This window comes from Acartia tonsa, chromosome 4 (assembly GCF_053477335.1).
Source record: "Acartia tonsa isolate MP-2025a chromosome 4, ASM5347733v1, whole genome shotgun sequence".
Classification (NCBI taxonomy): Eukaryota; Metazoa; Arthropoda; class Copepoda; order Calanoida; family Acartiidae; genus Acartia; species Acartia tonsa.
This window is the reverse complement of record NC_137263.1, coordinates 54,278,829-54,293,839: the sequence shown is the minus strand read 5'-3', so window position 1 is coordinate 54,293,839 and position 15,011 is coordinate 54,278,829. Positions and strand designations below refer to the sequence as shown.

Sequence of the window (15,011 nt, the reverse complement as noted above, 5' to 3'; positions counted from 1 at the left end):
TAAAAATGTCTTATTATTTAATTATTACAAATTCCGTTATATGTATATGATTTAAAGATCTCAGTTTAAATAGTATTTAATTATGCAACATAGCTTGTAAAGATACAAATATTCAATGAAAAAAGATTAGGAAAATGGATTATAACCAGTGTTGTTATCACCTATGGCCAAAGGCCCGGGTCAACAAAACTGGTATTTATCTTATCATTTTTATTTCAAGATTCGTGGAGAATTGTCTTAATTCGAAACTATACATAATTTATCAGTATGGTTGGTTAAGAACCGGTTCTAATCTTCTGGATATTAATCGGTTTCGAAGTAATGCTGGAATAGTTATTTCTCGTATCGTATTATAAACGGCTTTCCGCGGATTTAGAATGTACAATTATAAGATTAAAACTAGTTTTTTTTAGCCCCGTGGTGCCGAAGGCACCGGCTAAAAAAACTAGTTTTAATCTTATGATTGTACATTTCTATATTCGTAGAAAACTGGATATAATACGATGCTAGACATAGTTTTTTCGCATTCATGAGAACCGGTTCCTATCCACCGGATTCAAATGAATACGAGAAAATATATTAATCTTAATCCTTTTTAAAGATGAAATTAGTAAGCTGTGATGATTAGAAGATTGGAGTGTAGATTAATTTATATGCCATTGGCAGTCCACATCCATCCATCCCTGAGATCTACTATTGAATAGTAATGGATATAGGATATACATGGATACATTGACAGACGAAAATTTGCTTGCTAATATGGACCTCATTTATTGGTCAGATTGTTCAGGGAGGGAGAGGATTGGGTAAGGAATTTATGGGAGGTATGGTCATATTAGCCAGCTGCGAATATTATTTTATCAGAGTACATAAAAATCTGATGCAACATCCAAGTAATAATATATCCATTTGAATAGTATGACTCAGGAAGTATGTACACATGTACAAGTTGTTTTTGGCATCAACCAACTCAAGGTAAACTTAGTCAAAGGCTGGAAATCAGGACGTACACAGGATTTTATCGTATAATCAGCGAGGTAGAGATCATTGAACTGTAACTTACACGGGTACCCAAAGTTTTATAACCACCATTGCAAACATGAAGTGTTTCAAATTATCAACCAATAATTTTAATCATAAAAAGGTTAATTTTGTTTTTCATCATTGGGATATACATTAATTTTCGTCCGCTGCCGTTTTTGATAAGATCCCCAAGAAATACAAAACTTATCTAATAAAGTGGTGTAATTTGCAACATTTAAACGGAATTACGGAAAGTGTCATGTGTGACGTCATAAAAAAGGAAGGCTGAGAGGAGAAGTGGGAAAGGAAACCTTTAAAAAAGGGATGGATTTAGACGTATTTTTATGACGTCACACATGACACTTTCCGTATCTCCCATTTAAACTAAATATGTGTTTATTTTCAGCCTTTTTGTATGCTAGCAATATTAGGAAAAAGAAGGGGTTGTTTTGTTATTTTAATTTGGACACTGACACACCATGCCAATGGATGTAGAATAAATGTGGATATTATGACAGGGGAAAAATCGCGTCAATTCAGGTTGCTAACATGGGCATCACTTATTATTCAATTCGTTCATCCAGTAGGATGGAGGGAATGGGGTAAGGGGGGTGGAAGAGAGGATTGTTATTTTAGCCAGCTACAAGTTTAACTCAATTAGAGCATCATTTTATTTTTAACGGAGGGCGCTTCTAGAAACCTGCTGAGATTCTTATATTCTTATTAAATCCTTACCAACAAATTTTTCTTTTTTCCTTTTCTTTTTCTTTTACTTTTTACTTTTTCTTTTTTTTCCAATAGTAAGTAATATCTAGTCACACGAAATGTCTACATATCACGATTAGATTCGCGTTCCCATATCAGCCTAGAATTTCTCTATCTGACTAAACGCTAGCCGGTCAATTCGTTGACCGGTCACGTATTAACATTGCTGTAAAGGTTGACATATGGAGGGTGCGGAGAAGGAGAGACAGGCAAAGCTGATGTGAAGGCGAGCTCGCAGTAAGAGAAGCGGTGGAACCACAAGCGGATAACTTTCTGATCCGCATTTTTGGCGGTTACCGGCCGGCGAAAGTGGTACCGACAACAACCACAGTCCAGCCCGAAGTAGGCTCAGCCACACCTGGGCCGCCAAGAGAAATCACTTAGTTCATCAAAATCCGCAATTATGTTTACCAGTAATAATGAAAACATATAGTTATTATTATCAATATATAATATACTAGCGGCTATGCCCCTAGAAGCCTCTAGGGGAACTTAAGGTTGGAGGGGGAAAAGTCGACATCATCCCATTTTAAATTTGAGTTTTAAAAGAGTAAAAAAAAAAATTTTTGGGGGGGAGGGTGGTGAAGACACCCTTTAAAACCTTCCCATGACCTATAAGAAGCTTCACTGTAAAAGAGAACAATATCAGTTCAGCGGTTAGTAAGATCCTTCGGGACAGACAAAAAACGCTTACTACTTTATATAATAGGATATATTATCATGTAATTTCAATATAATAATTAATTGTCTATGTGATTTACTCATAACAGGATTGAAGAGTTATTGAATAAAAGTTCTATTATTATTATTGTAATTTTGTATAAGATCCAAGTAATACCTTATCTATTTACACACCACAGGAAGGAGGGAGCTATAGGAATTGGTCTAGAATATACGTGGATATTATGACAGAGGAAAATTTATCTTCAATTTAGATATTTACTCTAACATTTATTGGCCAGTTCGTTCATCCCGTAGGAACGTGGTAAAGGGGGTGGAGGGAGGGGATCGTAAATTCAACCCGCTGTGTGTTTCAATTTATTAGAGAAAATGAAAATCTGGTATAAGATCCATATAACAATATATCCTTTGCTATAAGGATAATATGGGCAGATAATAACTGTTATGTAGTTTAATTTTTATCAACATTTTTAAAGTCTTACTGGAAAAGGGTCACAATTAATTAAAGTAAATAAAGCATTATATTGGACCTATTATTTTAAGTCAAAACAAGCAAACAAAAGTACACACACACACACATATGCACTAAAATTTCTGCATTGTTGCAAAAAAAAGATACCAATCACACATACTCTTGCAATACAACATTGAGGCGCATGCACAAAGCGGGAAAATAAAATACTGTACATACAATAAGACCTCCTATTTATGCATAGTGAATAGAAGTTTAACATAAGATTAAAACAATAACCCTTCAATAAATCTCTGTGCACGGGCATAGACGTCCAAGTTTTTTTTTTGGGGGGGGGGGAATAATTCGCTTTTTTTTTGGGGGGGGGGGGGTAAAATGGCAATTTTTTTTACCCCCCCCCAAAAAAAATTGTTACCCGTTTTTTTTTTTTGGGGGGGGGGGGGTAATCGCCACTTCCCCCCCCCCCTTGGACGTCTATGTGCACGGGCCTACTAATGGATTTATTATAACTTAGATCTTTCACTATATTCTCTAATATAGTGAAACTAGTAGCTGGCTAAAATAACGATCACCCCTCCTCCCGTTTACTCATTCTCTTCTCGTCCTACTGGATATATGAACTGACCAATAAATTACAGGGAAAATAGCAACCTAAATTGATGACAATTTTTCCCTGTCATAATATCCACGTAACATCCATTCGCCATATGGCTATATATCAAAATGTTTTAAAATACTAGCCTACTAAGAACGATTATAAAGTTGCTATGCTTCCTAGGATTAATATTACAAGAATACTCTTTCATTTTTAAATACCAGCATACAGACACGCTATATATGTTGAAAATCTTTTCCAGTGCAGTGTGGACTAGAACCAGTTCTCAGCCATGTTAAAAAATCATGTTTAGCATCGTATTACAGACAATTTTCCACATATATTAAAACAAAACTCTAAAAATTAATCCCAGTTTTGTTAACTCGGGCCTTCGGCTTCTCGGGTTTTAATCTTGTAATTTTTCAAATTTTAATATCCGCGGAAAGCTGTCTATAATACGATGCGATAATTAACTATAATTTTACAAATGTAACGGTCAGGTCTCCACTAATTAAACATATTTTCTTCCTTAACTAGAAGCAAAGAAAGATAATAAAGTAAGAAAATGGCAACAATTAAAGATAGCAAATTTTATGCTCAAATATCATCTAATTAACAACCCATTGCAAAAAAATACTTCCTACTCATTATTTGTTTGTCACATGATTGTGTGTGTGTGCATTTGTGTGTGTGTGTGTGTGTGTGTGTGTGTGTATGTATGTGTGTGTGTTTTTATGCAAAACTAATCTGTTAAAAGTTGTCAACAACCGCATGTTAAAAATGTTGCAAGAATGTTTGCTTCAGGTTTGAGTAACGCAGCTAGTAACCCGCGACCATTTCTCAACACGTAGCGCATCCGCTCGTCGTCGGGGAGGTGAAAGGTTAGAATCTCGGTTTAACACTCCGTCATAACTAAAGACGTTATAAATTGTTGTTGGAAAGGAGAGATTTAGCTCCCCTTAGTTTCCTTGCAGGTTGTTGGACCTGACGTTAGAGTGTTATAAACAGCATCCTCGCCCGCATGCAGTAATTGATTGTTAACGCAGTAACGTGCACAGGATTTTGCTAGGAGGGTATGAACCTTAAAGGGGAAGGGTTGTGGCATGAAATAAGAGAAAGACAAATATTCATAAATATCAAGGGGGGGGGGGTAGTGTTATCACCCCCTTGCTTCCTTTTCCAGCTATAATATTTTGTGCATATTTGAATTTATTAATGAACAAACACAAATTTTATAGCTTCGCAGCCCCCCCCCCTCCCTATCGATACCCTGTTTTTGGTGTCATTTTCAAATTATATGGTTAACTAAATAAATTATCTCTTAAAATGTAAAATGTTTTTTTTTTCAGTCAACCTTTTTTATATTGGTTTATAATATTTTTCTATGGATGCTGTGCTCTCTTGAACAGAACATGTCCTTGTTTATAAGTGGCATAAAATTAGTTGTGGAAATATCACTGCAGTTTTAACATTGATCATTAATCTTAAAACAGGATAAATTAATTCTAAATAAATTCTGCAAAATGGTCCTTAAACAGCAGAGTATCTCAAATAAAGTTGCTAAATCAAGTGTCAACAATCCAGTAAATTGGTGTACATCCCCAATGATGATACACAAATTAGATTACAATTAGTTGTTGAAACTTTTGGACACTTAATGACTAGATGAACCAACCAATCAACATTAAATAAAAGCCCCCAAGGTTATTAAGCCAACTAATAAGAAAATGTTATTAAAAGATTTTGAGACATAGAGTAAATCAGCCAAATGCCCCCTCCCTCCCTGTATTTAAATACTAATATTATCCTTATAATAAAGTAACAGGATGTTTGTGTGTTTGTGTGTTTGTCTGTACCGAAGGATCTCGCTAACCGCTGAACCGATCGGGTTCTCTTTAACAGGGTAGATTCTCATATGTCCCGGGAAGGTTTATAACTATTTTGGGGGAGGGTTCCCTAGAGAAATTAAATTTTTTTTAAAGAAGTTGTATCAACTTTTTTTTTATAGCTAGCCGGTCCTTTTAGTAAGTAGTAGATGTAAAAATTTTCATAGAATTCAGATATGCAATCGGTTTTTTTGTAGACCTCTTATTTTTTAAGTAATTTAAGTTTAAAAAAAAAAAATTAAGTCGATTTTAAGGTACTAAAATGCAACAAAAAAAAGAAAGAAAATGGCATTATGAACAAAAATAGTAAGATCTTTAATTTGACACCTTACTTTTTCAATTCTGTCAGGTAATTATTGAAAAAATCGATTTTTTTAAACCCACGAGAATAAAAACTTTGAACTCAATTTTATCATTTCACAAGTAAAAAAATATGGGTTCATATATACCTTTAGAATCAGAAAAATATTACGAATCCATTGTAAGCAAAATTGAAAAAAAAAGTTTACAATATAGTATATAAACTACAATAAAAGGAATTATATGAAAATATCATATTATATTGTACAGGCAACGTCTTAACTCTTCAATTGAGTATAAAAATGGGAAGGGGGTATAGAGGGGGTAAAAAAGGGAAGACGATAGTGCTGCCAGAACAAAAAATACAATTGGCCAATTTTCTATTTTTATATTTTTTTACTTTTTTTCAATTTTGCTTACAATGGATTCGTAATATTTTTCTGATTCTAAAGGTATATATGAACCCATGTTTTTTATGTCTGTTTGAGAAAATATTTAGGTCTAAAGTTTTTATTAAACCGAGGTTAAAAAAATAGATTTTTTCAATAATTACTCAACAGAATTTTAAAAGTAAGGTGTCAAATTAAAGATCTTACTATTTTTGTTCTTACTAGCCATTTTCTTCTTTTATTTTGTTGCGTTTTAGTACCTTAAAACCGACTTAATTATTTTTTTTAAAAAACTTAAATTACTTAAAAAATAAGAGGTCTACAAAAAAACCGATTGCATATCTGAATTCTATGAAAAATTTTACATCTACTACTTACTAAAAGAACCTGCTAGCTATAAAAAAAAAAGTTGATACACCTTCTTTCTCAATTTTAGAAAGAGAGTTCAACGAAAAACAAACATCAAACGTAAATTTTTTTTACTTTTTCTTTTGAAATCTAAAATAAGAAATTGAATTATTAAATTCGACTCTCTCCTCCTCAAGTGCCCCTAGAGGCCTCTAGGGGCGTAGCCGCTAGTTTCAGATATTGTATCAATTATAATGACAAAAATTTTTAGTTCATGTTGGCAACCTAATCAATTTAATTTCTAACTTGACAACCATAGTTGCAATGGATATATTATTATTTGGATGTTACACCAGATTTTCATGTTCTCTAATAATGTGAAACTCGTCCCCTTTACTCCAACCCATAGGCGTCCAAGGGGGGGGGGTAATGGGCCATTTGGCACCCCCAAACGATTTTGGGGGTGCCGTAGGCACCCCCAAAATTTTGTGAACAATACCCCCCCCAACGATTTTGGGGGGGGTATTTACCCCCCTTAAACCATTTGGGGGGGGGTAATTACCCCCCCCAAAATAAATGTTCTTTAAAAAAAATTTCTTGGGGGGGGTATTTACCCCCCCCAAATTGAATGTTCTTAAAAAAAAAATTTTACTGTCCAACCAGTTAAAACAGTTCTTAACCATGATAACAAAAAATTTAATAGTTTGATCATGTTTTATTTGCTTGGGCCTATATAAGGGCTAAAACCATCCCGGGGATCTATGATGTAATTGTAAAGCACTGAAGATTCCATAAAATAGATACCTAACTAAATTAAATATTTCATTAAATAATGAAAAAGAATTTCTATAGGCGATTTCTTTTGGGAGGATGTCAGGGTGTCTCAAAACTAGTTATAAAACTTACCAGGACCTATAAGACGCTTCACTTTAAAGTAAAATCATATTGGTTGATTGGTTAGTGAGTTAATTATTGTATTTTTACGTTCTAAAGAATGAGATACTACTATATATTTGAATAGTGGCGCCCTTAGCATCTAAGAACTCGTGTTTTCTAAAGGGTAAAAAGGGAGGAGAAAAATAGCCTAAAACCACTCAAAGGATTGACCTATAATAGTGTGGAACCATCATGGGATCTATGTGAAGCTTTCCTAAAAAGGAGAACTCAGTATTAAAAGTAATGAAATCTGAAGCTATAGTCAAATAAACCTTACTTACTACTTTATGTTATAAGATAGTACTTATTAACTTAATAGATTAGGTAGGTGCTTTTTTTACATAATTAAATTACCCCCCCCAAAAATTTTACCCCCGGGGAAAAATTAGTTTGGGGGGGGGGTAATTACCCCCCCCAACAGATTTGGGGGGAGTATTTACCCCCCCCAACAGACTTTAGGGGGAGTATTTACCCCCCCCAACAGACTTTAGGGGGGGTAATTAACCCCCCCAATCAAATTTTACCCCCGGGGTAAAAATTTTGGGGGGGGTAAAAAAAAATTTCGGCGCGCTTCGCGCGCCATTTTACCCCCCCCAAACACGAATTACCCCCCCCCCTAAAATTTTTTACCCCCCCCAAAAAAAAAAGCTTGGACGCCCCTGCTCCAACCCCTACCCTCTTACTGGATGAACGAGCGAACTGACCAATAATCGAGTTCTATATTAGCAACCTAAATTTACGACAATATTACCCTTTTGTAATAATATATTCACATATATTCTACATCCATTGTGGTTGCAATTTTAAGTCTAATTTTAAATATGGAGAATTTGAGCTATTTAAATTATTTTTACACTGAATTTAAGCGTGGAGTCTGCACTTCTTATATGCATACTTACAAATAGGTTCAGTATGGCTTCCAAACCGATCAATATTCGCTGGATTAGAACTGGATTTTAGCCATATTGAAAAAATATGTATAGCGTAGTATTACAGATAATTTTCCACGAGTATAAAATAAAAATTATAGGATTAATACCAGTTTTGTTGGCGCGCACATACAACACTTCGGGTTAAGCACAACTGGTTTTAATCTCATATTCTTTATTTTATTATCCGCAGAAAGCTGTCTATAATACGATGGGATATATAACTATTTCTTCTTTAAAATGTTTAGCTGTATGAGCAAAGAGAAAATGATTAATCTGAATGTTTTGCGGTGGCTAGACCAAACATCCATCCCTATTATCACTGAGAAAATCCTGTGCAAGCCCCCAATATTGCTGCCAGGGCTCTAAAAGAATAAGACAATGGCCAACCAAATTAAAATTCAATAACTGTCCCAAAATGTTGTAAAGCCAACGCATAAGAAAACGTAATTATAAAACTTTAGGGACTAATGTAATAAACAGCCCAATGTCTTCTCCCTACCTGCAACAAAACTAATGGGTCTAAGAAGCGTGCAAAATGTATAGTCAAGCACGCCCCAATGAATAATATCATGTAGAATCAACCAGGGATGGAAGGGCCAATGGGCTGTTTTACGCTAGTTCCCAAAGTTTCATAATAATGTTTTCTTATGCATTGACTCAACCATTTTGGTGACTATTATTGTATTTTGATTGGTTGGTTCAATATGTTAACGTTTCAACTACTAATTAAAATCTACATAAGGGAAAATTTTGCGCATCATCATTGGTGATATACATGAATTTTATTAACTTTTATTATGTAAAAACTTATTATGTAACAAGGATGACAACATCCATAAGTAGCAAAGCTAAAAAATTATGAGTATATATCAGGAAAAATTACTAAAAAGTAGTGTCATACAATAAACATTAATGTTGATAAAATAGAGAAATCAGAAAATCTTTAAAATCACGCAACCTTAAAAATCATGAAAATTTAAAAATCTAGGAATCGATCTAGCACCGCAATTTATAGACAAATCTTAATGAAACTTGATAAAAAATGTAGAATATGAGCAAAGCATATATGATTTCAGCCGCAAATCCTGAATAGGAATCGAGAAAACAATAGAAAACCTCAAAATCTAGAAATCGATCTAGCACCCCTATTAATAGAAAAATCGTAATAAAACTTAAGGAAAATAGGTAGAATGTAAATTTATTCAATCCCTGAAAATTTCAGCTCATTATCTTAAAAAAGAGGTGAGAAAATCAGGAAAACATGAAAATGTAGGAATCGATCTAGCACCCCAAATAACAGACGGATGGACAAAACAATGTATAGATTAGATGGGCATATGTTATAAGAATCTGCACTAAAAATTTCAGCTGTCTATCTTTTATAGGGGCCGAGAAAATCACGTTTCCCCCACTTTGTCTCAGACGGACAGACGGACGGACATTTCGAATTATAGAGTAGCTTCGCTACTAAAAAGAACAATACTACACTAACCCCACCACAACAATTATCTATTACCACTAAGAAAATCCCGTGCACGCCCCTGCTATGGCTGCATCATTATAAAGGAAATGGTCTGCCAGCGTTCCAAATGTTGATTGACCAGTTTCCTCTCTTTTAACCCTTATACATTTACAATTTCATGGTGGGCCACAAAAAAGCAAATTTTTACAAAAAAAATTGTCATATTTTCTTTTTTAGACTTATCAAAACCTGTAAATTGTGGTGCATTAATTATGTAGAAAAAACTTTAAGGAATTAAAAATTTTGTTAAGTCAAGTCATTACAAATCAAAGAGTATTTCTGCTGCAAGCGTCATTTTGAGTTTTACTTACGTCTAATATCAGTCCCCCAAAACTGCATCGTATTATAGACGGCAATTCACAGATATTAAAATAAAAACATTATCATTGAACCAAATTTGTTAGGCCAGTGTGGCAAAAGGCCCAGGCTAACAAAACTGGTATTAATTTTATGATTTTTATTTTCAAATTCAAGGAAAATTGTCTTAGTACGTTGCTATACATGATTTTTCAGTATGGCTGCGAACCGGATCTGTTCCAGCGGATATTGATTGGATTCAAAGCCATACTAGAAATAAAATTGTTATATTTGTGTTACTCCCCATGATGACCTTTCTATATGGATTGCAACCCCCTTGTTGTTGGTCAGAACTTGCTTGCAAAAATAAAATACCTATAATATATTTACATTTACAGGGTAGAGAAATAAATGTGTTTGGGACCATAGACGTCCAAGCTTTTTTTTGGGGGGGGGGGGTAGAAAATTTTAAGGGGGGGGGGTAATTCGTATTTGGCACCGAAATTTTTTTTTACCCCCCCCAAAATTTTTACCCCAAGGGTAAAATTTGCTTGGGGGGGGGATAATTACCCCCCCTGAAATCTGTTGGCAGGTGTAAATTTAGTTTACCCCCCCCCCCCAAATTTAACCCCGGGGTAAAATTTTTGGGGGGGGTAATTTAAATTTTATTAAATATTTAGTATTAATAATGCGCTCGAAGCGCGCAAAAAATTTTTTTATTAGAGATTTTTTGGGGGGTAAATACCCCCTCCTAAATGGTAGGGGTAAATTTTAAATGGGGGGGGGGGGGTAAATTGAAAACAATTTTTGGGGGGGTAATCGCCCCATTACCCCCCCCCCCTTGGACGTCTATGTTTGGGACTTCATTTAATATACATTGCTTTATTTCCCAGTTAAAAGACCAAAGTAGAATGTTATTTATCTGATTTTTGGAATATTAATTTCTAGGGCAACAATGTACAATTTTATAAGTGAAACATTTCTGTAAATAAATCTTAAAAAATGAAAGTCTGTTATCCTGTAAAGCACTCAATTTTGCAACAAATCAATTTTTAAAGTTCTGACACTCTACCAGAGGCATTACTCGTTTGTCAGGTTCCACGACAAACGTAGGAGTGGAAAAACAACAGGAGTCCCAAAAATTTTTTTTCAATTTTGAATTTTTCTTTAATTTTTGATTTTTTTTTCAATTTTGATTTTTTTTCAATTTTGAATTTTTTTATCCACCCTCCCCCCCCCCCCTTTTTCGGTCCCCTTATTTTTCTTAGTTAGGTTATAGGCCAGGGGGCCGAGCGCTGCGGCTAGGCAAGCTAGGGGGCCGAGCGCTGCGGCCATAACCATTATTTTGTAGACAGTGGTATAAAAAACTTTCAAAATTGTCATATTATTAAAATAGCGGACACTCCTGCGTTTTACTTAAGCAATGTCCACTCCGACGTTTGTCCACTCCGACGTTTTTCCCACTCCTATGTTTGTCCACTCCGACGTTTGGGACTCCTGCGTTTGGGACTCTTGCGTTTGTCCACTCCGACGTTTGGGACTCCTACGTTTGGGGTAGGGCCATTTGTCATACCTTCTGATTGTAGAGCTTCGCATTAGTGGATTTGTCATCCTTGTTAATAGAGAAGCTTAAATCTAAGTCAAATATATTTTGTTATGACAAACGGTCAGTCGGTCAATTGCGTATTTGAAAAGAGCCCTATACATCAGGACTCGCCAGCCGCTCATAAGCCTTGAATTTAAACCTGGTGTGTATATGACTGAATAAAATAAGATTCTGAAAAGATGGAGTGTCTGTTTAGGAAAAGGTTTAGACTACCAACCAATTTATTAAAAAAAAAAAAGTTTTCTAAAGCTTACAGGTGGCTGATACGCGGCTGCCGAGCCCTGGTATTTGAAATGGGCTCTATGGATAAAATTGGTGATTCCCCTCCAAAAAAGAAGACTCTTTATATTGTCAGCTCAGTCCATATATCCTTTTCAAGTTTTTTTCTAATTCATATTCTGCTAATTTTTATCAATGTGAAAATTAATTCTTTAATGTATTCTTTAATATCTTTAAAATACAAAATTTAGAAATAAACTTTACGTGTATATTTTCAAGTATTAATTCAATTATATGTCAAACAGATATATGGTAACGTTTCAAATAACTCTGAAAATAAAGGAATTATCCTTCAATGCTAAATTTTTTCTCCAGTATGGCTTCAAAACCAGTTCTCAGCCATACTAAAAAAGCATGTATTAGCATCGTATTACAGAAAATTTTCCAGGAATATTAAAATAAATAATCATTTAATCAATGCCAGCTTTGTTAGCCCGGGCATACAATGCGATAAATAACATTTTAACCAGCCTGTAGATATAAACATAAAATGTAAATATTTGAAAGTGCATCATAAAGATTCGTTCATGTAAGTATTTCATTTTTTTAGAAATGTGATATTTTCAGATATAATTTAAATGTTAGAATTTCAACAATAAATGTATATAACCTAGACAACTACCTGGTCCAAGTGGTAAGGACCTTTTTCGTCTGCTAACAAATTTCTTTCTGCTCTTTTGTAGCGACTTGGTAGGGACAGAGTACCCAACACTAACGTAGATTCACATATAGCTCGTGTCCCCTCTATTCTTTTACTTTAATATTTCAATAATGATTGTTAAATATTCCTGAATCAGTGCCTCTATGTATATTTTTTTGAATTATAATAAATTTAGGAATTAGGGGTGTTTCTACTCCTATACTCCCCTACCTACCCACTCTTACTATATCATTTAGCGGCTCTGCTTTTGCATTCGAAGGGAAGGGAAGTGTAGAAAATAGACTAAAACCATATAATTTATATAAAAAAAACAAGGATTGCAACATCCATAAAAGCAAAGCACTGAAACGGTAGGACAAACAGACATTACCAGTTGTCTAGTGTCAGAACTGAATAATCGGAATATGTGTAAGAGTCGAGGCAAAATTGTAAGTAAATTTGTTGAAAAACTGCTTGATACAGGATAATGTTCATGGACATACTTACATTTTTAGGACTTGATTATAGAATTGCTTCGCTTATAATATTGTGCTTTGTTGTCACAGACGTACGGACGGTCCGACCCTAATTATAGAAAAGCTTCGCTTTTAACAATTGACAATTTTTCTTAAAATTTTGTTATATCCGATAATTGGTCCTTTCAGCTATTTTGTAGGGATCTTAAGGGATAAGACAATAGCCAAACAATGATGTAGCTTTCAACGATTGCAGCGATATAACATGTTTCAAACCGACGGAATATGCCTAAAAGTATATATAAGCTATGCGTCCGGAATGACGAACGTATGATTTTTCCTAAATGTAGAGAAGCTTCGCTTTCAATAATTTACTATACTACTGATTAACAGCATCGATAAAAAAGTATTAAAATAAATTAAATACAACTATATAGTAGTTGCCACAAAATAAGTTTCAATTGCAATTTCTATCAATACCCCTTTACCAATCACCCCCCCCCCCCCTCTCCTTCATGATTATTTTACCTCCCCTATATACTATTGCCTTTCTGTTGCAAAAATTGATAAAGGCCTTAGGGGAGATTTTAGCCTAAAAGTGGGGTCCACCACTATATGCTATGAATGTATGTTGGATGAATGGATGTATTATAACTTGGATCTTACATCAAGTTATCATGTACTCAAAAAAGAAAGCTGGCTAAAATAACGATTTCTCCCTTTACCCCATCCCCTCCCAACTTACTGGATGACCGAACTGGACAATATGTTATGTACATGTTAGCTACCTTAATTGACGACAATTTTTCCCCTGTCATAATATCCACGTATATTCTATATCCATTATGTTGGATGTCTACACGCGTTTCTTAAAACAATGCAATGGTGTCCCAACACATTTATACCAAAGATTTTATAACCTGTAACAAGCATGATGAAAACCAAAGCAAATATAAAAAAATAAAATAAAATTGGGGAACAATGCTTTAAATTAGTTTATTTTCATAATTATTATTTACATTGTATCTTCGACGACTCCTACTAAGTTCATCAAATTTTTAGCAGCGGGGCTGCGCTATAATTACACATTACCGAAAGTCCGTAGGTCTATAATGAATTAAGTGAAGATGTACACCTGATTTTCTCTGCTATTATTAAAGATAAAGGATTTAATAAGATTTAACATTTCTACTTAATACTTTAAAATTGGACTCTACCCAATTGGCACTTCTTCATAAATTTATATAAGTAATTAATATAAAATTTAGGTCGGCTTTATATTGTTTGTTCTTAATCTGTTTTAAATCAAAACTTTTCATATTTTTCCTCTGTATTGTAAGACCACCGCAATGACCACCGCAAGACCGCAACAACTTCTGTCCCAACCGCCGAACAACAGCTTTTACTGGCCGTTACAACAACAGTGCTTCCTTTTTAGGCTAACATTGCAACAATTCTATACTTTCATTAATGAATATGTTTTATCTTCTCCATCATTTGGGGAGAGGGGGTGGGTGGGGGTATTGCCAGGTGTATAAAATGACAATAAGGACTAAAAAGTTGTGAGAGGGGGGGGGGGGGGATAAAGGAAGAAAAAGTCTGGTTTTAGGACCGCGAAAGCGTATGATATATGTATCTTTTCTTCACTACATGCCTCTAAATTTAAACTATTACGGGGATAATCCCCCCCCCCTTCCCCACCCCAATTTAATCTGTCCTTGTCCGCTCATGTTTTGAAGCTGTCCGTCGTCGTATTTACGTCTTTTCCTACCGTGTGTATGCGCGTATATTGAGCATGTATATGTGTGCGTGCGTTGCACGCGCCTTGCCGGCAAATGTTTGACCGAGAGGGGTAATACTTGCA

At 34.7% G+C, this 15,011-nt stretch overlaps 2 protein-coding genes across 4 annotated transcripts in view; both read right to left on the bottom strand.

Annotated features, from left to right (window-relative positions):
* The window catches only part of Nop60B (dyskerin pseudouridine synthase 1 Nop60B), a 581,533-nt gene that overhangs the window by 120,108 nt on the left and 446,414 nt on the right, over positions 1-15,011 (bottom strand). The window lies entirely within an intron of this gene.
* LOC145317800 (small ribosomal subunit protein uS7-like) overlaps positions 1-15,011 on the bottom strand; it is a 250,489-nt gene that overhangs the window by 116,607 nt on the left and 118,871 nt on the right. The window lies entirely within an intron of this gene.